This window comes from Microcaecilia unicolor, chromosome 2, assembly GCF_901765095.1.
Source record: "Microcaecilia unicolor chromosome 2, aMicUni1.1, whole genome shotgun sequence".
In the NCBI taxonomy this organism is placed as follows: domain Eukaryota; kingdom Metazoa; phylum Chordata; class Amphibia; order Gymnophiona; family Siphonopidae; genus Microcaecilia; species Microcaecilia unicolor.
This window is the reverse complement of record NC_044032.1, coordinates 63042643-63066784: the sequence shown is the minus strand read 5'-3', so window position 1 is coordinate 63066784 and position 24142 is coordinate 63042643. Positions and strand designations below refer to the sequence as shown.

Genomic DNA, 24142 nt, shown 5'->3' with positions numbered 1-24142 from the left:
TTCCCGTTTCCTCCAGTAGTAGTAGTAATAATAATAAACAGTAATTTTGTATATCATCACAGCCAGGAGTTCAGACAGTTTACAACATAACAAGGAACAATATTTAATTCCTTGTACACAAATGAAGAATTTCTTATTAACAGAATAAACAAACACTGCAGCATCAGTTAAGGTTCTGTGCATAAATAAAAACAAACAAATTAGCAAATATATCTACTGAATAACCAAGTTTTCAGTAAATTATAACATTTCATATAATTTTTCTCCAATCTTGTTTTTAAAGGTGAGGAATCCCATAGCCCTGGAATAACTTCCTAAGGGCAGATGGCAAATGCACAGACGTCTATGGCCCTGCTTCTCTGTCTGCTTGTACTAAAATGCTAATTTTTGCTCTTTACTCCTTACTTGTTTAGAGTCCAGTAATGGTCCCTTCATTCTCTTCCTGTGCTAACATGCCTGGTACAATGATGTGTTGCTATTTCAATGCTCATTTTTAATGCTGTTTACAATTCTTCTCTATGTCTTTGATGCATTGCTCCAGTCACAGCTTCCTTCACATGTTCATTTTCTTAAAGTCATCCCTTCTGAAATCTAGAATACTTGTTTAGCTTCTATCCTGATCCCCTACTCTCTCCCCCCACCCCGAATGCTGTGCTGTTCCCAGCAATATCTCCTGGTCACCCCCCCCCCCCCTATCCACCTATCCATGCAACTATACGACATTCCATTTTCTCTGTGACGGACCCTTCCCTCTGGAATGCACTCCCTCTCAATTTATGACAGCTTGACTCACTTCAGACTTATAAGACTCTGCTCAAAATGTACTTCTTCACTGGGACATTTCCCTAGGCTACCCAGGGCCACCGAGAGGGGGGTGGGAGGCAAAATTTGCCAGGCCAGCCTCCAAGGGGGGCCCGGCGCCGAGGTCTGTCTCTCTCCTGCTTCTGTTGGGACCTGGGTGATTGCGTTAACACGATAACCCAGTCCTGGCACACAGGAGCAGGAGAGAGACAGACTCTGATGCCAGGCCCCCCTTGAAGATCGGGGAGGAGCAGATGCACGGACAGAGGGGCGGGGGCGAGGGCGGTGGTGGTGGCTGCGTCCTGAGCAAGGGGAGCGGTGGTTGCATCTTGAGTTGGGGGGTGGTGGCTGCGTCCCGAGTAGGGGGGGGGGGCAGCAGCCGCAGTGGCCATCCCCGGGCCCAGCACTGTCTCTCGGTGGCCCTGAGGCTACCACTGGTTCTTCCTTGGCTGAGCGTGCAGGATACAGCTCTTACCTTCTTTCCCTCAGCTCTGCTTTCTTCCCTGCTTTCCTACCATACAATGTAGTTCCTCTCTCATGCCTTTCCCATCTCCCTCCTCTGTTTACTAATAGTGTGCTTTTTTTTTTTTTGCTGCTGCTGTTTATTTGATTGTGCACAACTGAGATGGTTGCCGATCTGCATTATATCAAGTTCTGAATAAACTTGAAACTTGATAGTTTATTTTTTTTACCCAGTATATATATTGTCCCTTATCACAACTTCAGCATAGTAGTGTGTCCGTTTGCAACACAGTAACAGACAGCAGATTAACAACCAGCATGGTCCAACTTAGTCTGCTCCTTTCACTCTGAGGCCCTTTTACTAAAGGGTTGCTGCGTGGCAACTTGGAAATACCGCCGACCCAAAGCAGCCACCAGCGGTAGTTCTGCCCCAAGTACTAACGGCATTAACCCAGCGGTAATTGGCGCTGCCTGCTTACCACCACCTGAATGGGTGACGGTAACTACTCCCCCCCCCCCCCCCCCCACACACATGTCTTTTTTAGGGGGGATTTTACCCGCTGCGATAAAAAGGGCCCCCACTGTTACCGCAGGGCCCTTTTTACAGCAGCTTGGTAAAAGGAACCCTCTGTGCAGAACATGCAGGTTAACTCCTCTATGCCTTTGTTTATGATTGCATCTGCCACTCTGTGTAAGTTATACCCCCCTTTTTATGTCATTTGTTTTGCTCTGATCCCATCCTCTTGCTACATAGGAATCCTCTACTTATCCCTGAGATTAGTAGCATGGAATCTGCTACTCTTTGGGTTTCTGCCAGGTATTTATGACCTGAATTGGCTGCTGTTGGAAACAGGATACTGGGCTAGATGTGCCATTGGTCTGACGCAGTATGGCTATTCTTATGTTTTCTGTATTTATCCCACACCTTTTTGAATTCTGTCACTGTGTTTATCCCAACCACCTCCACCAGGAGGGTGTTCCAGGTATCTACTACCATTTCAATGAAAACATATTTCCTGAAGTTACTTTGAAGCTTAACTCCTGTTGTCTATGTCACCTTGCCTTAACTAGTTTCTTGAAGATATTTCTTACAAAGATTCTAATATCCCCCATGTCTTCTTGGATTATCTAATAAACATGTTAAACTTGGATCCCATTTAACAGCTATCTTGTGAATGCCTTCTATCATAACTACATTTACCTTGAGTGATTGCAGCGTTCTGATTGTACCTACATAGATATTAGACCCCCCCCCCCCCCCCCCCAGGTCTCCTTCAAGACAACCCCTTACTTGGTTAGTGTTTCAATGACTTTTAAAAAAAATTATACCATTTAAAGCTACTGATATCTCTCACACGCACACATATAAATATCCTCTTTCACCGTGGTCAATGATCATGTTGGGTAGGCTATCACGTGCACTTCTACACAAGACTTTCCAGGCTGTTTCCCACCTCCACTTTGTGTTGTTTCCTATTTCTTCCTTCCTAGAAATTGCACCAGTACTCCCACTGTCACTTGGTAGTCCCCTTGCTTTCCCCAATTCAGTCTTTCATTCTAGTATTTCAAGTACTTTCCAAATTACTACTGCTTCAGTGCATCTACATGATAACATAGAATTTATTTATTTGTTACATTTGTATCCCACATTTTCCCACCTATTTGTAGGCTCAATGTGGCTTACATAGTTCCGGAGAGGTGATTGCCTACTCCGGTGAGAACGAATACATAGTGATGTTGTGATAAGATAGAGTTCATGTAGCACAGCCATATTAGGGAATCTTCTAACGGGAGAGTTGAGTTTTGTCCATTACGTACTCTCGTTATGTTGTGTTGCTGGGGTCAGTCATTTAAGTTGGATCAATGGGGTATGCCTTTTTGAACAGGTTAGTTTTTAGTGATTTCCAGAATAGGCGGTCAGTGGCCCAACTGTTTGGGGAAGCTAAAGGGGGCGGGGTTTAGCAAGGATGTGCTCCCGGCAGGGCAGCCACTTCCGCCCCTCATTCGTCTCCACTCCGAGGTCGCAATCTCCCTCCTTGCAGTCCCTATAATTAGCATCGCATCTCTATTCCTCTCACTCCCTCCAATGTGCTTTAGATTGCCCATCGCTACCGGTAGTGGCACACTAACCTTATTACAGCTTGCTTCGGGGCTTCTCAGCCTGACGGAACGACGTACCCCACCTCCTCTGACCAGCCTTCCTTATGATATGTCCAGCTCTAGCGGAAGGCTAATTATAGGGACTGCAGGGAGGGAGATTGCGACTGATAAACAGTGCATCGGGGGCGTGGGGCCGGGTGGATGAGAGAGAGAGATCAGCTGGGGAGGCTTAGCCTCCCCAAGCTTCTTATACCGGGAACCTATGATTTCCGGAACTTTAGGTAGTCGAATGTCGCTTTTAAGGCTTTTGGTAATGCATTCCACAGTTGTGTGCTTATGTAGGAAAAGCTGGAAGTGTAAGTTGTTTTGTATTTGAGTCCTTTGCAGCTTGGGTAATGGAGATTTAGATCGTGTTGATTCTGATGTGTTTCTAGTTGGTAAATCGATCAGGTCTGTCATGTATCCCAGGGCTTCACCATAGATAATTTTGTGAACCAGGGTACAGATTTTGAAGGCGATACATTCCTTGATTGGGAGCCAATGTAGTTTTTCACGAAGGGGTCTTGTGCTTTCAAATCGCGTTTTTCCAAATATCAGCCTAGCTGCCGTGTTTTGAGCGGTCTGGAGTTTCTTTAGGGTTTGTTCTTTGCATCCTGCATAGATTCTGTTGCAGTGGTCTACGTGGCTTAGTACCATTGATTGTATTAGGCTGCGGAATGTTTCCCTTGGGAAGAATTGTTTCAAGCGTTTGAGTTTCCACATTGAGTGGAACATTTTCTTTGTTGTGGATGCCACTTGGCTCTCAAGTGTTAGGTTGCAGTCTATTGTAATGCCTAGGATTTTCAAGCTGTCTGAGATAGGGAGGGTATGTTCTGGTGTGTTGATACTTGTAGGTTTGTCATCTTTATGTTGGGATGAAAGGATGAGACAATGAGTTTTTTCTTTATTGAGTTTTAGTTGAAATGCGTTTGCCCAAGAGTCCATGATGTTCAAGCTGAGCTTGATTTCATTAGTGATTTCTGTTAGTTTGGTATTGTACGGAATGTATATTATGACATCGTCTGCATATAGGGAAGGGTTAAGGCCTTGGTTGGAAAGGGACTTGGCTAGTGGGGTCATCATAAGATTGAAGAGTATTGGTGATAGCGGTGATCTTTGTGGTACTCCACAGTCTGCCTTCCACGGTGGTGATATGTTTGAGTTAGATTTTACTTGGTATGTTCTTGTGGTTAGGAAGCCTTTAATCCACTTAATTATGTTTCCACCAATCCCGAACTTGTCTAATAGTCTTATTAATATATTATGGTTTACCATGTCGAATGCACTAGACATATTGAATTGGAGGAGGAGAATGTTTTTGCCTGTTGCTATTTCCTGCTTGAATTTGGCTAAGAGAGTGATGAGGGGGCGGAAACCTGACTATGATTCATGTAGTATTGAGAATTTGTTTATGTAATTCATAAGTTTTTGGTTACCATGCTTTCTATCAGTTTGACTGCCAGCAGGATCGATGCTACTGATCGGTAGTTAGTGATTTCGTTTGTTTTCTTCTTGGTATCTTTTGGTATCAGGGTGAGTAGGATATTGCCTTTTTCTGTAGGAAAGAGTCCTTGCTGAAGCATGTAGTTTAGGTGGGATGTGAGGTCTGCTATGAAGCAGTTAGGGGCAGACTTCATTAGGTAACTAGGACAGGTATCTAGTTTGCAGTGAGTGTTGGATAATCTGCTTATCGCCTGGGTAACTTTTTTGACGGTAAGGAGGTCGAAGTTTGACCAGGTCCGGTCAGCCGGGTATTCTCCATTGGTGGGGTCTAGTTCATTGAGGAAGTTTTCGATGTCAGCGGTGTCCTGAGGTAGTGTGTTGCGTAGGTTTAGAATTTTTTCATTGAAATATTTATCCAGTTTGTCTGCATGTGGGATGTCTGTACTCGTTGTCGTAACTGAGTTGGTGTCTAGGAGTTTGAATCCTCTGTGCACCTCCCTATTTCCATGGCTTCATTATGGATAGAGAATGACATGGGGACAAAATTTGTCCCTCTCCCGTTCCCACAGGTTCTGACTCCGTCTCTGTCCCATTGCTGCAGGCCCTGTCTCTAACCCCATCCCGTCCCTGCAGGTTCTGTCCCCGTCCCATCCCAAGAGCTCTGTCCTCATCTGCAGAAGACTCGAACACTTATGATTTTATATTTAAATCTTTTTATTTAAGTGTAAAAAGGAACAATATGCGGTGCAACTATTGTTTATAAATCACAAATAGAAACAATAATAACAACGAGCAACTATAATAAGTTAACCACCACCACCTTCTAACCTTCCAACCCCAACAATAGCTGACTTCTACTACCCCAAGGAATCCTAATCCACCCTGTTAAAATGTCCAGGGGTACAAAATACAACTCGTTCTGTATGTCCTATGAAGCACTATTATGATTTTTTAAATCTGTGGATGAATTAGTCATCAACAATCTCAGGATTCAGTCTAGCTCTCCTGTCTTCCACAGCACTTGCTGCAATAGAAAATGTCTTCTCAGAAGATGGTAGCAGGAATGTACAAGATCCCCCGTGCACATTTTGCTAGTTGTGGTCAGCATGTTTGCTTGTTTTTCCAAAAAAAAATCAAAATAACATTGTCTGCTTCACTCAAACAGAAGCAACAGTCCAGTTTATTAACAGGTTTCAAATTATAAAATTTCACAGGGACAAAGTTTTTCCCTGTCCACACGGGCTCCGTCCCCATCCTCGCAGGATCTGTCCACGTCCCCATGGGCTCTGTCCCCATCCCTGTCCCCGTGGTTACCGCGGGTCTCTGTCCCCGTGTCATTCTCTAATTATGGATATCGCATTCCCTTCTTATTCTGTCTGTGGCTTTTGTCATCATCCCCTTAAGGTTTATAAGTTTCACTTTGCTAGTACTACTTTGAGTGTTCATTTTATTTTCTTCCAGAGTTGGTTGTTTATTTGGCTCGAGGAATATGTAGTGAGACTTCTTTACCTTGAATACATATAATGAAAGTACACTGAGCTTCCAAGCTACATTTATAAACATAAAATTGTATTATTTTTATTCTACAAAGTCACTAAATAACTGCTGGAAATTTTTCTAAGCCCCAAGTTTCACTGCGTCAAGGCCTAATTAACTGATAAACTCCTAGGAGATAGCTTTCAGATGGTAATATGCAGTACTGTGTTTAAGAGGGAAAAGTATTAGTTTTTATCATCTAGTACAATTAGAATTAACTACTGTTATTAACTGTCAACAGATAACTGTTACAGACTTTTCTCTATAGATTAAACATCATCCGTTGTTAAAAGGAGACCTGCAGGGCATGCGGGGGAATGAAATAATTGTCCAACATGCAGAATCTAATTACACCCACTGCGTTGGTGTAGAAAGAAATCAGTACACGGTATAAACACAATATTTATTCATACATTGAAGCCACATCCAAAAAGAGGCATTACAATTCAACCAGAAAACTACTGGTCTTAGAGATAGTAAACATGCATTAATGAAGGAAGGCTTCTGAACACACAGGGTCAGGGACACGTCACATGAACAAGTATTTTTTTTTTCCCAGTTGAGGAAGATATCTATTGCTTAATGCATTCTTTCGGAAGAGACGGATTGTCTAACAGTAGCTATTTAGTGTGATAATGGCGTTTGATAATTGGACACAAACACCATTGTCACACTCCACAGCTCTGGCAGTAAGGAAGACTGTGGTATAAACTGCATATAAATATTAAGCACAAATTATTGCTTCAGGATTAAGGCTGACAGCATCCTCCAGATATTTAACCTGTAATAAACAAAAGAGAGCAGAAAATAAGCAGTTAGCAAATACACTAGATAACATGGATACCAATATTTGGTGGCTAAAAGAGCCAATGTATTCATTGTCCATTGTGACACTGTTCCTCTGCACTCTGACATAAAAGCCTTTACATTGCTACATATCTGATAAGAAACATCAAAGGGACTGATTATGATGACAGGTAATTAATGGGTATGAAACAGAAAGTAGGCACATGAGGGATAATGGATAAGAGAATAAATCAATGCATGAGCTGATAGAGAATGTGGGGGAATTTTAATTTCTTTACAAGGAAAAAAAAATCATTTCTCTGCATTTTTTTAGAACTAGCAACAGATTTTCAGAATATCCTTAATGAATATGAATCAATATTACCAATAAATGTGCTCATCAAAACTTATTCTAAATCAACAAATATTTATGACTTTTGCTATTTTTTGTTGAATAATGCCACCTGTCCTGTTAGTTCCAAAGAAATTATTTTTAAAAAAAAAACTAATATCCAAAGAATAAAATGTGTTATTTTTTTATTTATTAGGATTTATTTATCACCTTCTTGAAGGAATTCACTCAAGGCGGTGAACAGTAAGAATAGATCAAACGTGAGCAATAGGCAATTACAACAGTAAAAATACTCAAATAACAATACAAAGTATGGCATAGTATACTACTTACAATGTCAACACAATATGTAATAGAGCATTATAATTGATAGTGAAGGGTAAAGCAAAGTTGGAACATATAGATAGGTAAGAGAGTAAGAAGAGTTAGAGAGATGGTTAAATATTATCTCAGGGGTCCTTTTACTAAGGTGCACTGAAAATGGCATGAGGTGGTGTAGACACATGTTTTGGGCGCGCGCAGAATTATTTTTTAGCGCACCTACAAGAAATGCCTTTTTTCCCCGAAAATGGACATGCAGCAAAATGAAAATTTCTGCACGTCTATTTTGGGTCTGAGACCTTGCCGCAAGCCATTGACCTAGTGGTAAGGTCTCACACGGTAACCGGACTTAATGGTCTACACGCGTCAAATTCCACTTGATGCGCGTAGCTGCCATGCATCAGAAAATCAAAAATATTTTTCAGACATGCGTAGCAGACGCGTGCCACATGGTAACTGGGCAGTAACTCCAATTTGGTGCACGTTGGGTGCACATAGGTGCCTATGCAGCTTAGTAAAAGGGCCCTTCAGGATAGGAGTGGGTAAACATGTCTTGCTGCAGTATGTGCAGCCCGAGTCACTCCTTGTGTGTGTGAGTGAGACTAACACGTTAGTTACTTCTTCCATTAAAGGCCTGGTTGAACAGCCAAGCTTTCACCTACTTCCTAAAGCAGAGATAGTCTTGTGTTAAGCCTAGCCTTTCAGGCAGTGCATTCCAGAGTGTGGGGGCTACTCCGGAGAAGGCTCGCTTGCGGGTATCATATTGTGTAATGTCTTTTGGAGAGGGTGTGGTTAGTGATAGTCATTGACAGGACCTTAGTGTCCTTGGCGGTGTGTGGAAGATCATCCTATTCTTCAGATACTCAGGGCCATTTCCTTTGAGGGCCTTGAAGATCAGACATAGATTTTCAAATTTAGCCCTGTTTTGTACTAGTAGCCAATGAAGGTTTTGCAAAAATGGTGTGATGTGGTTACGTCGCTTGCAACCTTCTATGAGTCTTGCTGCTGCATTCTGAATCAACTGGAGCTTGTGCAGGCCTTTTGTAGTCAGACCATTGTATAGTGCATTGCAGTAATCCAGTCTTGATATTATCATGGCATGCACAACTGGGAGAAGATTTCCTTTCTCAATGTAAGGAGAGAGGCAGCATAGCTGTCACAAATAGCAGGAGCAGCTCTTGAAGGTTGCTTGGATTTGGGGAGTCAGAGTAAGTGTTGAGTCTAACTGTATTCCAAGGTTCCTGTCTTGTAATTTCAGGGGGAGTTCATACTTCCCAAAAGGGATTTTGATGTCAAGTATGTAGCCACTTGTGAAGCTCGATTTTACTTGGGTTCAGGCAAAGTTTGTTGTGTTAAACCCATTCTTGAATACATACATACAATACATAATAGAACATTTTAATTGACAGTGAAGGGTATAAGCAAAGATGAGAATGGTGCTTTTAATTCCTAACTTGTCACCTGCTCGTAACCTTTATCTTGTCTTCCTCTCTTCAATAGTCCCTTTCCCCATATGTCCTATCTGTCTGTCCTACCCTTTCCCTTATTTGTCCTGTCTGTCTGTCTTGATTTAGATTGTAAGCTCTTTTGAGCAGGGACTGTCTTTTCTTCATGTTAAATTGTGAAGTGCTGCATATGACTGGTAGTGCTATAAAAATGATTTATAGTAGTAGTTCTTAGATTAAAATCATAGCACCCACAGCATCTATATTTCAAAAAAAGAAAAGATTTCACTTATCTTTTTTGCTAATGATAAATCATTTGCTGTGAGTACACTCGTTGTTCTTTGCATACACTTGTTCCAGAAAAAATATGTCACACCCTCATGAAAGCAGAAAACTCCTCGCTGGCTGGTCCGGATTCTATAAATACCTCAAGAGAAAATTCACTGTCCATCAAATCCATATGTGGTAAAAAAAAGCAGTCTCTGTCTATACAAAATCCTGATGTGACAATATCCAAGCAGAAGATTCATCAAAAACTGTTCACTAAATCTTGAAAAAGATTTTGAATCCTCTGGATGTCGCTTCCGCCACCAGAAGAATTCCAATCCAGCTCATGCGGGGAATACTCTTGTAAAATTATAACAACTATAAGCACTGTCGCACAATCTACAATATCACTTCCTGTGTCTCAGTCTCTCTCGGTCTTGACATAGGCCATGTTTCACGAAATGCTTCCTCAGGAGACCAAATGCTCTTTCCAAATGAGATGCCAAACTTCTCAGAATATGGCGCCTTCTCACTGAAAGACGCCAGAGCGCCAGATAAGTGAAATCTTTTTTTTTTTAATTAGTTACAGGTGCTGTTGGTGCTATAATTTTCATCTAAGAACCATCTTTTTTCCAGGTTTGGGATAATTGGAATGCACTGAGTACCATTCTAACACATTTAGAAAATTCACATTTTATTGTGATATTAGCTTTTTTAATAATTGTATTGGAACTTATAGGATAGTTGGCATTAATCAACAAAAAATAGTATAACAAATATGCATGAGAGATATTTGCATGCAATGGAAGTATCCATTGTATGCAAATCTGTATGAATATACATGCAAATCTGTATCATACATATTTGTAGAAGTATACAGCATGGCAGTGATCTCTACTGTCTCTACTTGTGTGAAATTTTGATTTGGAAAGCTCTTGCAGTTTCTACAAACCAGGACTGATTTTTCTACCTAATAGCAGCAGTAGGAGGAGACCCCAGTGGAGGGAAACTGAGAGACTAGAAATGCCATGTCCAGAAGAGAGGCCTTCTTTTTGGATTCTACTGTCTAGCCATTGCACTATTAAGCAAGAGGAGCATATGACTGACTAATGCAGCCAGTGATGGAAACAGGGATAGAACATGTCAAGTGGCTGCACTGATTCCCAGGTGCGTCTTAGACAGGGACCAGACCAGACACATTGCCTCCACAGGAGAAAATAAGAAATGGAGCAGTGGGAACCATCTAGCCAGAAGAAGTACCAGGACAGAGAACCCTAGTAATGAATCCCAGTAAGGACCAGTTACCAAGACTATGTACCTGGAGGTTCAAAGAGCCCAACTCCCATCTACCTCAATTCAGCCATCTCTGGATATCAGGTCCAGAGTGAGAAACACTGTACTGGACTTCTGTATAGAATCTGTTTCTATGGCAGAGGATTTGCAAGAGATATTACTATTACATCTAAAAGAGACTGTAAATGTGAAATATACCTTTTACTTACTTATTTGTGAGTGTAAATAGTTATTTGGAGAAGTGTCCCAAATTTTATTGACCTCTTCCAAGTGACGTAAATGTTGTTTGGAGTTTGCAGCTATGATATTGGATGAGAGGAGAGTGTGGAGTGAGTCCTAAAAAAAATATTCAGAGTAACCCACCCCTGATGCTCCTTGGGCAACCAGGATTTACATATTCATTAGGCATATCCTGAGTACCTGACCTTTGGCAGCCTTTGAGAACGTATAGTGAATATTACTTCTCTAACTCATTAGTTCAACAGAAATTACAGTCCAATAAAATACAGCAACCCTTGGATTCTATATATGGTCCCCAGATTTGGGCGTGTTGCCAAGATGTGCATTCATCTTAATTGACTAACAACCCGTTAACGAGCAATAGATGCTAACAACCAATTATTGACATTAACTGGCATCAAATGGAATTTGCACACACATCTGGCTGCATGCTATTCTATAACTGGTGCCCATTTAGCATAGCGTGCCAATCAAAAGGGGGCATAGGAGGAGCAAGGGTGTGTCAGTGGCATTCTGAAAAGCTACATGTGTTGTTACTGAATAATGGGTCAGCACACCCAACTTGGGTGTCATCCTTTACACCAGGTTTCAGCAGGCATAGGTCTGATACCCAAAGTTAGGTTGCGGAAATCGGCACTTAGCGAGATTCTATAAAAGGCATACACCCTTTACAGAATCACACTTAGCACTGATCTTTTTCAACACCCATTTTTGAACTTCATTTATCGAATCCGTCACTAAATTACCACATAAATAGCCTCTAAAATCCAATTGCACTGGAAGACTCATGCAGTCCTCAGTTTTCCACCTAACTTTACTGTTTATCCTGACTCTGTGCCTTCCCATAGGGCACTTTTTCTAGAATAATCTTTTTTGAAATGTGTCAAAAGGCATTGGTGTGTAAAGGTCTTCCACTGTTTTTCAATTATTCCTTTCACTGGATACAAAGAAATAGAGAAGAGCCATTTGAACCTCTGAAGGAGAGCCCACTTCTTTTAAATACAAAATATTGACAGTGTCTAAGTCCTCCCTTGTCAGCCCAGTCCTCAGGGCACAACAAACCTATCTGATTTTCAGGATATCCACAATGAATATGCACAAGGTAGTCTTGCATATCGAGGAAGCAGTGCATGCAAATCTATATTCATTATTATTCATTTTGGATATCTTGAGCCTGACCGAGGACTGGGTTGGATGCACTGGATTAAGATAAACCCCTCATTTCCCTCAACAAAGTCCTTAAACTAGACTTTTAAGTATTGGCACCTCTGATATTAAGCTGCCAAAGATATAAGAATAGAAACATACAAACTGCACTAGGATACATAACTGGCCAGATCTGGCTATAAATCTGTGCAGCTCAATAATTTCAACTAGATTGAACCCTTAAGGCTTTACACCATGTGTTTTGAGAATTATAGTCTTATTTGTAGTTGATGACAGAATCTCTTTGTTATCTTCCAAGAAGTGGCTTCACTGTGCAGTGATTGCCCAAATGATAAATGGCTACAAACTTTATGTCCCTGGCTCTGTGGTGCTATGGGATTTAATTCAGACTAAGGAATCTACTGCTAATATTTTGGTATGGTTCTCCAGTATGCTATAGTTGTATCCTGGGCATTGTTCGCATGGTTTCTTGATGCTCATTGTTCCTTTATTCAAATAATTGCTGAAATATTTCACCTCTCCTATTGACTGTTTACAAAATCTCATTAACCGTAATGAAAAATGTGTTATACTTTTAAATCAGAACCTTTCTTGTTTCAAAATTACAATTAGGGGAGCTGAATTTTCATCTGCACTTACCAGTCAAAACACAAACCATTGCTATCTAATGAAAATATGCAAACTTTATTTCTATATACATCTATCTATAATTAAAAAGAAATGCCATTTGTATTTCAAGTGATGAATTAATGGATGGCAAGCTTGGCAAGATTGGGAAATATCACTAGAAGTGCAGATAAACCCAGCTGTGTCCTTATAAATAACATTCACAGATGGGGAATCCAAGGATCAGGACCATATTTAGAGAATGTGGGTGCCAAGTTGGCACCAGACCAGTGGCGTAGCAGAAAAATTGAGATGAGCTCCCCTATAACACCATCCACTCCCAAGATAGTGGGGACCATGGGGGAGGGAAGGAGGATGCACATTTTCCAAAGCTGATATATTACAATAAATACATTCAGAAAAAATACTTTTTTCCCTACCTTTGCTGTCTGAGCATTTTGTTGGTCCTAGTGTCTCTCATCTGCTTTTCTATTTTTTTTTCTTAACTCTCTCCAGGGTCTCCTGTCCTTTTGACATTTCTTCCCTATGTCCACTATCTATCTTTCATGTGTATCTATCCATCCTGTCCAGTATCTCCCCTCTGTGTCCCTCTTCCTATGTTCCTTCCAGAGCTTGCATCTCTTTTGTGTCCTTGTCCCTCCTCATGGCCAGCTTCTCTTCTCTCTATTCCCTTCCTCCTGTGCCCCTTGAACTCTCTCCCATCTTCTGTAGTCTGGCATCTCTTTCTTTCTCTCTCCACTGTGCCAGCATTTTCCCCCTAGTCCAGTCTCTCTCAGTCTCTCTCTCTCTCTCTCTCTTTCATCTGTTTCCCCACAGTCCAGCATTTGCCTCTCTTCCCCCTCCCCTTATGCTCTCTCTCTCTCTCTCTCTCTCTCTCTCTCTCTCTCTCTCTCTCTCTCTCTCTCTCTCCCCCTTCCTTCCCTCAGATTATTCTGGGAGGGGTGGTGTCAGGGTGATCTTAATTGTTGGGCAGGTCAAAGGATCTAAAAGTCAATGGGGAGTGCAAGGCTGAAAGTTTGCTAGGGCACATAATACCCTTGAACTGGCAAGAACATTAACACAATAGCCCCCTGTTTACTAAGCCAAGCTAGCAGCTGCCATGCAGCAATTCCGATACAGCCCATTCAAAGTGAATGGGCTGTGTCAGCACTAGTGCGGCTTCGTAAAGAGAGAGGCAGATTTAACACTACTAAATGAATGCAAAACTCATTTATGTGCCATGGGTCATTTCACTTAATTAAAATTGGTGTTAAAAAAGAAAGGGAAGGAACCAATTTAAAAGCAGGTTTCTATTGTTCTTAAGGTCTCTCTCCCTCAAGCCTTTTCCTTGACCTTCACTTTTTTTAAATAACTATACAGGGTACAACTGGAAATGAATGAAAAGTAGTGTGCCACCTTGTGCATGCTGTCCTTCCATTTTCATTCTGTCTAGATCTTTTATTAAAATTAGTTGCTGCCTGGCAGTACATTTTAACTCTGTACTGCTGAAGTGCTTTGGAAAACTCTAGATATGAAAGGTTCCATGAAAAGTACTGTTGGAATCCATGACAAGCAGCATGTCAAAAATATACTTTTAAAAAGGGAGGACTCTCTGTTTTTAAGGGGGGGGAGTTACCAATCTAGTTTCCACAGCCTTTCAAAGATTATGGTTGGTTCAAAGCCCACTGGCAAAATGAATGGCGCTTTAATGGAGTCTGAGATGAGGAGGAAGTTTAGTTTAATAGGTTATTTTAGATATATGGTGTAACCTGTATTTTGCATATCTCTGTTTACACTGCAGATGATGCCTTCTTTTGTATACCGCATTGGACCTGCAGAGGAAATAGCCGTTAATAAATGCCAGATTAGAGACTCATGTCCTGAGGTGGAGGCTTTGGGAGGTGAGTTGTGGTAAGCCCTGATAAGCTAGGAGCAGCTGTATGAGGACAGAAAATATAATACTAGGGCCCAAAATGGCCAAACAAAAGTAGAAATAAAAATAATTTTATTTTTTTTTTCTTCAATGATTTCGAAGTGTCAATTTTGGAAATGTGAATGTGCTGCATCTCTGATATTCTTGTATCTTGCATAGTGGAAGAGGAAATGCATACCTGTTTCTATTTCTCCAGTCAGGGCCGGTCTTAGAAAGTGCGGGGCCCTATGCAGACCAATTTGGTGGGGCCCCATCCTAGCCCCGCCCCACCCTAGCTCCACCCCATTGATAAGATTATTCCATTTTTAGAAATTTTTTTTATTTATGAAATTTCAAATAAAGACAAATGAACCTAAACTTGTACAAAAAAACTGATTGAAATAATAAGCACAATGCTATCATGAAACCTCCCCTCCCCAGAAATTATTCAGTTCAAGTCCACTACAATTAGTAGTTCCAATTCTCATAACAAAGGAGAATAAAGGAAAAATATTAAGAAAAGATCCAGTACTTTCAAATTCCCCTATTACTCTGTAACCCATCAAACCAGAGAGGCAAGTAGCCACATCAATTACTAAAATAGTTTGAACTGATTGTACCTACTTTATATCAGATTTTGCTACTTCATGATTTCCATTCTCAGATTTTAGCTTAGTAATCTTTTCTTCCTGTGATTGCAGTCTAGCTTCCAAATGATTAATTCGAGGTGTCATATCATTAATTAGTGGAAGCAGTGTTTTAGCTAAATCTGCTATTGTCATCAAATTTTATCAGGAGAAATATCTGCAGATCTATGTGAAAATAACCCAGATACGTTAGAAACAGCCTCTTCCAAGCCAGAAGATCTTACTTGCTCAGCTTCTCCAGCAACTAATGTTGTTGAGCCAAATTCCTCTCAGGGAGGCAGACATTTCCAATCCTTGACCGTCCGCAAGCGTCGTTAGATGAGAGAGACACTTCTGATCTCCTGCCTGCATGGAATCCGATTTCGATTTGGCATAAGTGCACAACTGTTGGCATCAGCAACGATGGCTCACCTCACGTCCTCACCACCTCTGACCAAGCTCCAGCTTTTCCCGTTCAGTGACTCCCACCTTTGCGTCCGGAAACAGGAAATACATCAGAAGGCGAGACACTGAGCGGGAAGCTGGAGCCTGGAGATGAGCCGTCACGCTGCAACTGTCTGTCGTCGCCATCGGGGTCGGGGCCTTCGCTGCCTGGGCTGGCTCGCTGGCATCACTCAGTTAGTCGCCGGGGTCTGGGGACTCGGGAGCTGACAGTGGGCTCAGCGAGCCCAAGCCGGGGGTGGGCGCTGCACCGGTGGTGGCGGGAGTGGAGCGGCTGAGCCGCGGGAATGGGGATCATCTTAGGCAACTAAGGCGAGCAGTGGCAGAGGTCAGAGCAGAGGCACGAGCGAGGCAGAGTTGAGGCACGCTGCGCGGGGCCCTATGCGGCCGCCTCGGTCGCCTCTGCCTAAGACCAGCCCTGTTCCAGTGTTGCATGGCATGAAGAGTTTGACTTCTATTTCTGGTTCAGTTTTGTGTACATTTCTACTTTCAATGTCCACTCATTTATTCTATATTTGATGAGGGTCTGTGTGTGTTCTCTATGAAACTACAGTGTGTAGTTTTTATGTAGGGATCTCCTTTTCCAGTAAGAGGTATATTGGTATTCTAGGGCTTGGTATAATAATTGCAATCTTGTCTTTTCACAGGCTTTTTAGGAGTTGGGCTGCCTTGAGAGACAAACCTATTAATGGCCAAAGAGTAGATTCAGGCTGAAACCAGGAAAGCCTGGGTTCAAATCCCACTGATGATCCTTGAGATCTTAGACAAGTCATTTCACCCTCCAGTACCTCAGATACCAATGCAGGGCTCTGTTTATTACACTGCAGTGGTGGCCCTACCATTAGTCCACCTGAAGCAGGGGCCTCAGGCGGCACTCTTCTCAGGCGGCATCTGCCCCCTTCCATTCATTCCCCAACTCCCTTCCTCGAACTTACTATTTTGTTTGTTTTTTAAAAGGCGGTGGCGAAAGCAGCAGCAGCTATTCCCATTGGCTGCCCTGCCGCTGGTCCCAGCCCCCTTCTTTCTACTACAGCCCACCTCTGAGGAAACAGGAAGTTACTTCAGACAGGCGGGCCGCAGTAGAGAGAAGGAGCTGGGATTGGCGGCAGGGCGGCCTATGAAAATTGCTGCTGTCGACGACGCCTTTAAAAAAAAAACAAAAAAAAGGCAAGTTTGAGGAAAGGGGATTGGGGAAGGAACAGAAGGGCAGAGATATCAGATCATGGCAAGAGGCAGCATAGGAGGAGCAGCTCATTCCTCACCTCAGACGGTATATTGTCTTGGGCCACCCTGTTACACTGTATTAACAACTTAATTCAAGTTAAACACGTGAAAAGCAATTCTATTGAATAGTAATGCTTATGAGTGATCGCCGCCCATAATAATGGCAGTTATCTGTGTAAGCGCTAGGTGCTATTCAAGAAAGAGTGTGCAACTGTTGTGGGGCTGTACATGTGGGCAGAGCATGGGTGTGTTGTCAAGTGATGTGTGCAAGTTATAGAATACTATCTGTTGCGTGCATTGCATTGCGCACTAAGGCACACCCACTTTCCCCCTAATTCTATAAAAGACGCCAAAAATTAATTAGTGCCAATAATTGGCTTTTTAACAAGCAATTATTGGCATTAATTAAATTTAATTGGACTTTATGCGTGTAAATTTAGGTACCTAAATTTTATGCGTGATCTGAAAAAGGGGGCATGGAAATGGGGGGGGGGGGCAAGGGTAGAACGGGACATTCCTAGCATTTATACACCTTATTAAGTGATGAAAAAAATGGTATTCTATAAGCCATGCTTAAAGTTAGGCACGGTTTATAGAATACTGTTAAGCACAGGGTTCACACCTAAATCTAGGTGTGTCCATTTGCACCCATAAAAATGTGGTGCAAATGCCTGCACCTAAATCATGTTGCCCCAATTGCATGCATAACTTGAATCCATGCCCATGCTCTACTCTGAACCACCCATGACCCCCCCATTGTCGTGCCCCCTTTTCCGGAACGTGCACAGATCACATGCCTAAATTTACATGCATACATCTTAACTGATTTCAATTAGTGCCAATAATTTCTTGCTAAAAAATCAATTATTAGCGCTGCTTGACTTGTTTGGCAATTAAGTTGTGCACGCAAATCAGCTACGGGCGGTACTTTAGTCACCATTTATAGAATCAGGGGGTATGTGCCTAAAATTAAGGCAGGGGTCCTTTTACTAAGATGTGCCAAATAATGGCCTGCACTGGTGTAGACGCGTGTATTGGACGTGCGCAGGTCCATTTTTTAGCATGCCTGCAAAAAGGCCTTTTTTGGGGTCAAAAATGGATGGGCGGCAAAATAAAAATTGGCGTGCATCCATTTTGGGCCTGAGACTTTACCGCCACCCGTTGACCTAGCAGTAAAGTCTCACGCATTAACCGAGCTATAACGGTCTAAGTGCGTACAATGAAATTACCGCCCGGGCCACGTGGTAGCCGGGCGGTAGTTCAAAATTGACACGCATAGGACGCTCATGTGCGGCTCAGTAAAAGGGCCCCTCAAATCAGACACTCAACTTATTTCCACAATCACAGTTTCTAATGTGTCTTTTTAACCAGGCTGCAAGTTCTACAGAGCACGGACTGTCTCTTATGTGTACCTGCACAGTACTGGTATATAGCACAATAGAAATGAGAAGTCACGGTAGTTGTAGTTTTAAAAATATCCAGTATGAATACATATGAGCAGTTCATGCAGAATCTCTCTTGTGTGCTCATTCTGGATATCCTGAAACCCAGACCTGTTTGTCCAAAACAAGAGAGAGAAATATCACAAGGAGGCTGGGCTGCATTTAAAGGCAAATGGAAAGAATAAACCACGCAAAAGTACCAAAACTGCACGTATTTTGCATGATAATAACATTTTCTGTTTATGCCTAATTTAAAGCTTCCACAGAAAAATCACTCATTAAAATGAATATACTCTGAAATACTGTAAAAACAAAGTCTGCAAATGTTTGAGCTGGCACGGTTTTGAAATAGCAGATGTTTTCTGTAAGGCATTAATTTGATCCTAGACATAAGCTTACACAAAATGTGCCCATGCTGTAAGGTGCACAGAGAGAAAGCTTCCAGACTGTTACTTGCCTTTTAAATCTGGCCCACCACTACGTATAAGCATAGTAATCAAGTGGCCTAGTAGTTAGGGTGGTGGACTTTGGTCCTGAGGAACTGAGTTTGATTCCCAGCACAGGTAGCTCCTTGTGACTCTGGGCAAGTCACTTAACTCTCCATTGCCTGCCATGAGTGGGGAAAGTGTGGGGTACAAATGTAACAAAAAAAAAATTAATTAAGACGTATCATTTTTCCACTAACTTCTGCTATCATATCACAGGTCCCATTTTATGCAATGACACCTAGTTACTCATAACTGAAGTTAACAGTAAAACAACACATCTTAACGGACGTCCTTGTTGATAACTTCCCCCCCTTAGGCATTTCAGCAAATGCGTGTCCTGCCTGAAAAAAGGGCATTGAAACGAAACAGCTTCTAATTTACATTTTTTAATTTCCATATTAGCCAATGTCGCCCTGATAACCAGCAACCTGTACTACTAACCTTGCATACACTGTGATTCAAGTAGCTTGGATGTATACAGCTTGTTTGGTTTGAGCTATAAATGTCTGAGGTGCCATAACCTAAGTAGAACCCCCCCCCCCCCCCCCCCTTTCCCATCTTCATTCAGCTTTGGAAGCGCACATCCTTAGTTAAGATCACGGATCATGGTTCCCTTTGGAACCTGATACAAACGTGTCACACAGCCAGCATATATATATGCACAACTCCACTACGTAGGGGCCCCCTCCGATCCCTAATCCTATGAGTAGGCAAGGGATAGCTCTGGGTTCAAGCTTAGGAGGGAGGAGTGGCCTAATGGTTAGTGCAGCAGGCTTTGATCCTGGCAACCTGGGTTCAAGCTCCTTATCAGCTTGGGCAAGTCACTTAACCCTCCATTGTCCCAGGTACAAAACTTAGATTGTGAGCCCTCTAGGGACAGAGAAAGTACCTGCATATAATGTGTACAGTGCTGTGTACATCTAGTAGCACCCTAGAAATGATTAGTAATAGTAGTAGGTCTCCCTCACAGCAATATACTTCACTGGGCCATCATCTCCCAAAATCTCTCTGACTTCTTCCTGTCGGGGGCTTGTATGTCTGGTGTAAGACACAGACTACAGAAAAATACAGCTTTTGGAAAGTAGTTTTATAACAGGTAGCTAGGTCCATTTTATGAAGCTGCATCGGTGCCTTTGAGTCTTTACAAAATAGTATCACAAAACACACAAACGCAGCCAAAATGCGCCAGTGTATGTTTGCATCTGCCCAGGTGCAGGTATAAGTGTTCGTGGGTGTGAACTACATGTGTAAGTGCGCACCGTATACACTATCCCCCAAATTCTATAAAAGTCACTAAAAATTGCACGTGCAAATGTGGACATGCGCCCGATTTACATGCGCACTTTAACTGAATAATGAGCCAATTAGCACAGACAATTGGCTTCTTAACAAGCAAATATTGGTGCTAATTGCATTTAATTTAAATTTTACTTGCATGAATTTTATGTGCAGGTCCAAAAAGGGGGTAGGTCCTGGGCGTATCAGTGGTGTTCGCACAATTTATCCACGCTGTTATAGATTCACGGGGATCCGCACCTAATTTAGGCACAGGGATTTACACCAAGGTTTTGTGGGTGTAAATGGTTGTGGCTAAATGTAATTGCAGTTCCCGGCACTAAGCGCTGTTCTATAAATAGCACCTAACTGTAAGCACCGTTTATAGAATAACGCTAAGAACTTTTTTGGTGCCATTTATAGAATTTAGTCCTATGTGCCCTACTTTGTGACTCTGCCAACACGTTTCACCCAGGTTACACTATCAACCATGCCTTCATGCAGTTTGGGTAAAGGTACATGCCTTATTGTCATTTTTAGCAATCAATTATTGCAGCTAATTGGCATTATTAAATACTAGTAAAAAAAAGGCCCGTTTCTGACACAAATGAAACGGGCGCTAGCAAGGTTTTCCTTGGCTCCCCTGCAGCCACCCATGTCCAGCGACTCTCCTCTCTCCCGTGCCCCCCCTCCAGCCACCCATGTCCAGTGACCCCTTGCCCCCCCTGCAGCCACCCAGGTCCAGCGACCCTCCTCTCTCCCCTGCCTCCCTCCAGCCACCCATGTCCAGCAACCCTCCTCTCTCCCCTGCCCCCCTCCAGCCACCCATGTCCAGCGACCCTCCTCTCTCCCCTGCCGCCCCTCCAGCCACCCATGTCCAGCAACTCTCCAGCCACCCATGTCCAGTGACCCTCCTCTCTCCCCTGCCCCCCCTCCAGCCACCCATGTCCAGCGACCCTCCTCTGGACATGGATCAGCTGTAAAGCATGTTTTTTTCCCCGGGGTTCTGAAGTTGATGTCATAATGGCTACGGTGATGTCAGCCTGATTTACAGAGCCTCGCAGACCAACTCGGAATGAGCCACGGTCCCAGGCAAGTCAGAACGTTGGAGGTGAGAATTATTATATAGGATTTGCATGCACATCTTCCTGGATGCTGTTCTATAACCATATGCACCTACATTTCATATCGCTCAACTCAAAACTACTACTATTACTTATCATTTCTGTAGTGCTACTAGATATATGCAGTGCTGTACACATTATCTTGCTGGATTCAATATAGTGTGCCTAGCATTCCGAGCCAGGTGTATTCTATGACATGTGGAACTTAATTGTCTTAACAAGGTAATTAGCATTGATAACAGCACTTAACAAGCAATAATGAGCACTAATTGGCAAAAATTAGAATTTACACGCACAACTCGCTAAGGAATTCTGTAATGCTGTGTGCCTAACTTCTAATGCATATGTGCGAAAGAGGCATGGTTATGGGCAGTGAAATGGGCATTTGGTGGGCATTCCAAAATTTACATGTGTAGTTATAGAATATGGTCCTCTTGTGCCTAAATTTATGCACCAGGATTTACACCACGTTTTCGTTGGTGTAAATGGAGGCACATAGTTTTAGATGCTGGGATATCAACTAAGTGTATTCTATATACCACACCTAAATCTAGGTGCAGCTTATAGAATACGATTAGGTGGAAATGTTTCTCAAGTGTTTCGCTGCTTCTTCAGGGTCCCGGGCCAAAAATGGAACACACGCACAGCTCTCCAGCCCAAGCTGCACTGAAGAGTTGTGCGTGTGTCCCATTTTTGGCCCGGGACCTTGAAGAAGCAGCGAAATGCTGGCCATCGTCGGCTCAGAGCGGGAAGTGAAGGACCACACAGCTTAGAGCAGCAATCCATTGGCCACCACTTCAAAAAGATAAGTGTGATTGTGTATAATGGATATTGCTTAGTGATTTAGCAGTGATCTATGTCCACAACATCACTTACAATAACTTTTGACCATAGATACTAGAAGATGACCTAGATCTGTGGCACTATAAGGTTTTTTGGCCAATGATGATGAGAAGCCGTTAGGTCTGTTTAAGCTCCGTGAAGATTGTTTCTGATCTTGGAGCTCTTTGAGGCCATTTTCCTTTAAACATAGTCATTTTTCAATTAGTGGATTTTTCTGGAAATTTTTTGATTGTTTTGTGATTCCAATCCACCTTTATTTTTTAGTGAGAACATATATGCACATATATTACATTATTCAAAACATTTATATATGTAATCTATTTTATGAACTACCCCCTAAAGGTTTAGGTATGGAAACATGGAAAAAGCATTGAAAAATATACACAGGGTCTTCCATCAACCTAGCCCCATTCCTAAATTTAGAGGGACTTCTGACCATTATTATTCACAATGCACTGACATGTGTACAGTAGACAGCTGGTTAATGAGTCTTCAAGATGCCACTTATTAAGGGGCCCTTTTACTAAGGTGCGTAGGGACCTATCGCGTACAATGTGCATCGAATTAGAGCTACCGCATGCCCCGGGCAGTAATTCAAATTTTTACGTGCATCCGACATGATTGGCAGAAAATATTTTTTATTTTCTTCCATGTGGCGCTAACCAGGTGGTAATCAGCAGTGTAAGTGCGCTGACGTTTACTGACCGATTAACGCGTGAGACCTTACTGCTAAGTCAATGGGTGACAGTAAGGTCTCAGGCCCAAAATGGACACCCTCCAATTTTTATTTTGCCACACGTCCATTTTCTGCCCCAAAAAAGGCATTTTTTGCAGAAGTGCTGAAAAATGGTCCTTTGCGCATCCAATACATGCGCCTACGCCAGCGCAGGCCATTTTTCAGCGCACCTTAGTAAACGGTCCCCTAAATAATAATTAGGAAAACAAAGCGCACTTCAAACTAAAGCCGCTCGATAAGAAATTGACATTACAACAAAGTGTTATATAGAAACTGCCTCTCGTAATAGGGTATTTTTCATTGGTTTTATTTTAATAAACACACAAAAAAATCATTAATAAGGATTTACATAATGTTAATGCTTTTCTGGTTTGACATGTTCGCTTAATGTTTGGATTTGTCTGGTGATCACTTTTCATTCTTGATATACAGTTCCTACCTTCCTCCCTTGTATAAAAGGAAAAAAAATCCCTTAATTTATCTTACTAAAGATAGGGCTCAAAGCATGAGCAGTAAATGTGAAACACTGAGGTTATCCCCAGCATACCGTGGCACAGGAACGAGGTTCATTTTTTCATGCTATGTGCAAAGCTAATCCATGTGGAGATATTACCCCATGGACAGAGATGCAGCCACAAAAAAAAAACAAAAACACTTACCGTCAAAGCAATAGTCACCCGCTCTTTTCCTCACTATGAATATTCTTGTCAAGCTCCCTAAAGCACACTGGTGCTAAGATTTTTATATAAAAGCTTCCATTCGACAAACTTGCTACAGCAACAGGAGGATGTCCAGTGTCTCTGATTCGACACAATCTTCTTCCTCTCCCTTTATGGGATCCTGAGGTTTTAAGTAAACATGCTCTTCCTGATAAGTCACATTAAAATATTGATTTGTGGAGGTGAGTCTCCATCCAGCTAGCCAGGACCACCTCCATTCAAACAACATGCCAAATGTAAAGTGAATTCTGTGCTTCTTGAGCTGGAACTGACAGGGGGGGGAGTGAATTATTTCATGCCTTTGGATTTTAGATTTAAATAGACACCCCTTTCCTAATCCAAGCTCAAGGGAAGTTACAATCGGGTTCATATAGTAGTTTCCTCCCCAGCTAAGGACCCTGTTAAAAATGCATTTTCCCCACAGATACAAAAT

The 24142-nt window shown here is 42.3% G+C and overlaps 1 long non-coding RNA gene across 2 annotated transcripts; it reads right to left on the bottom strand.

The window, feature by feature from the left end:
* Window positions 1–6765: 6765 nt before the first annotated feature.
* Window positions 6766–23931, bottom strand: LOC115462904. 2 transcript variants are annotated; one of them, XR_003940967.1, is made up of 3 exons: window positions 23650–23931; window positions 11055–11144; window positions 6766–7162 (listed from the first exon to the last, which is right to left on the bottom strand). It is a non-coding gene; the product is annotated as an uncharacterized LOC115462904 (long non-coding RNA). The 2 variants fall into 2 exon arrangements; XR_003940968.1 differs by lacking the exon at window positions 11055–11144 and having other exon boundaries at window positions 23650–23917.
* Window positions 23932–24142: the final 211 nt, after the last annotated feature.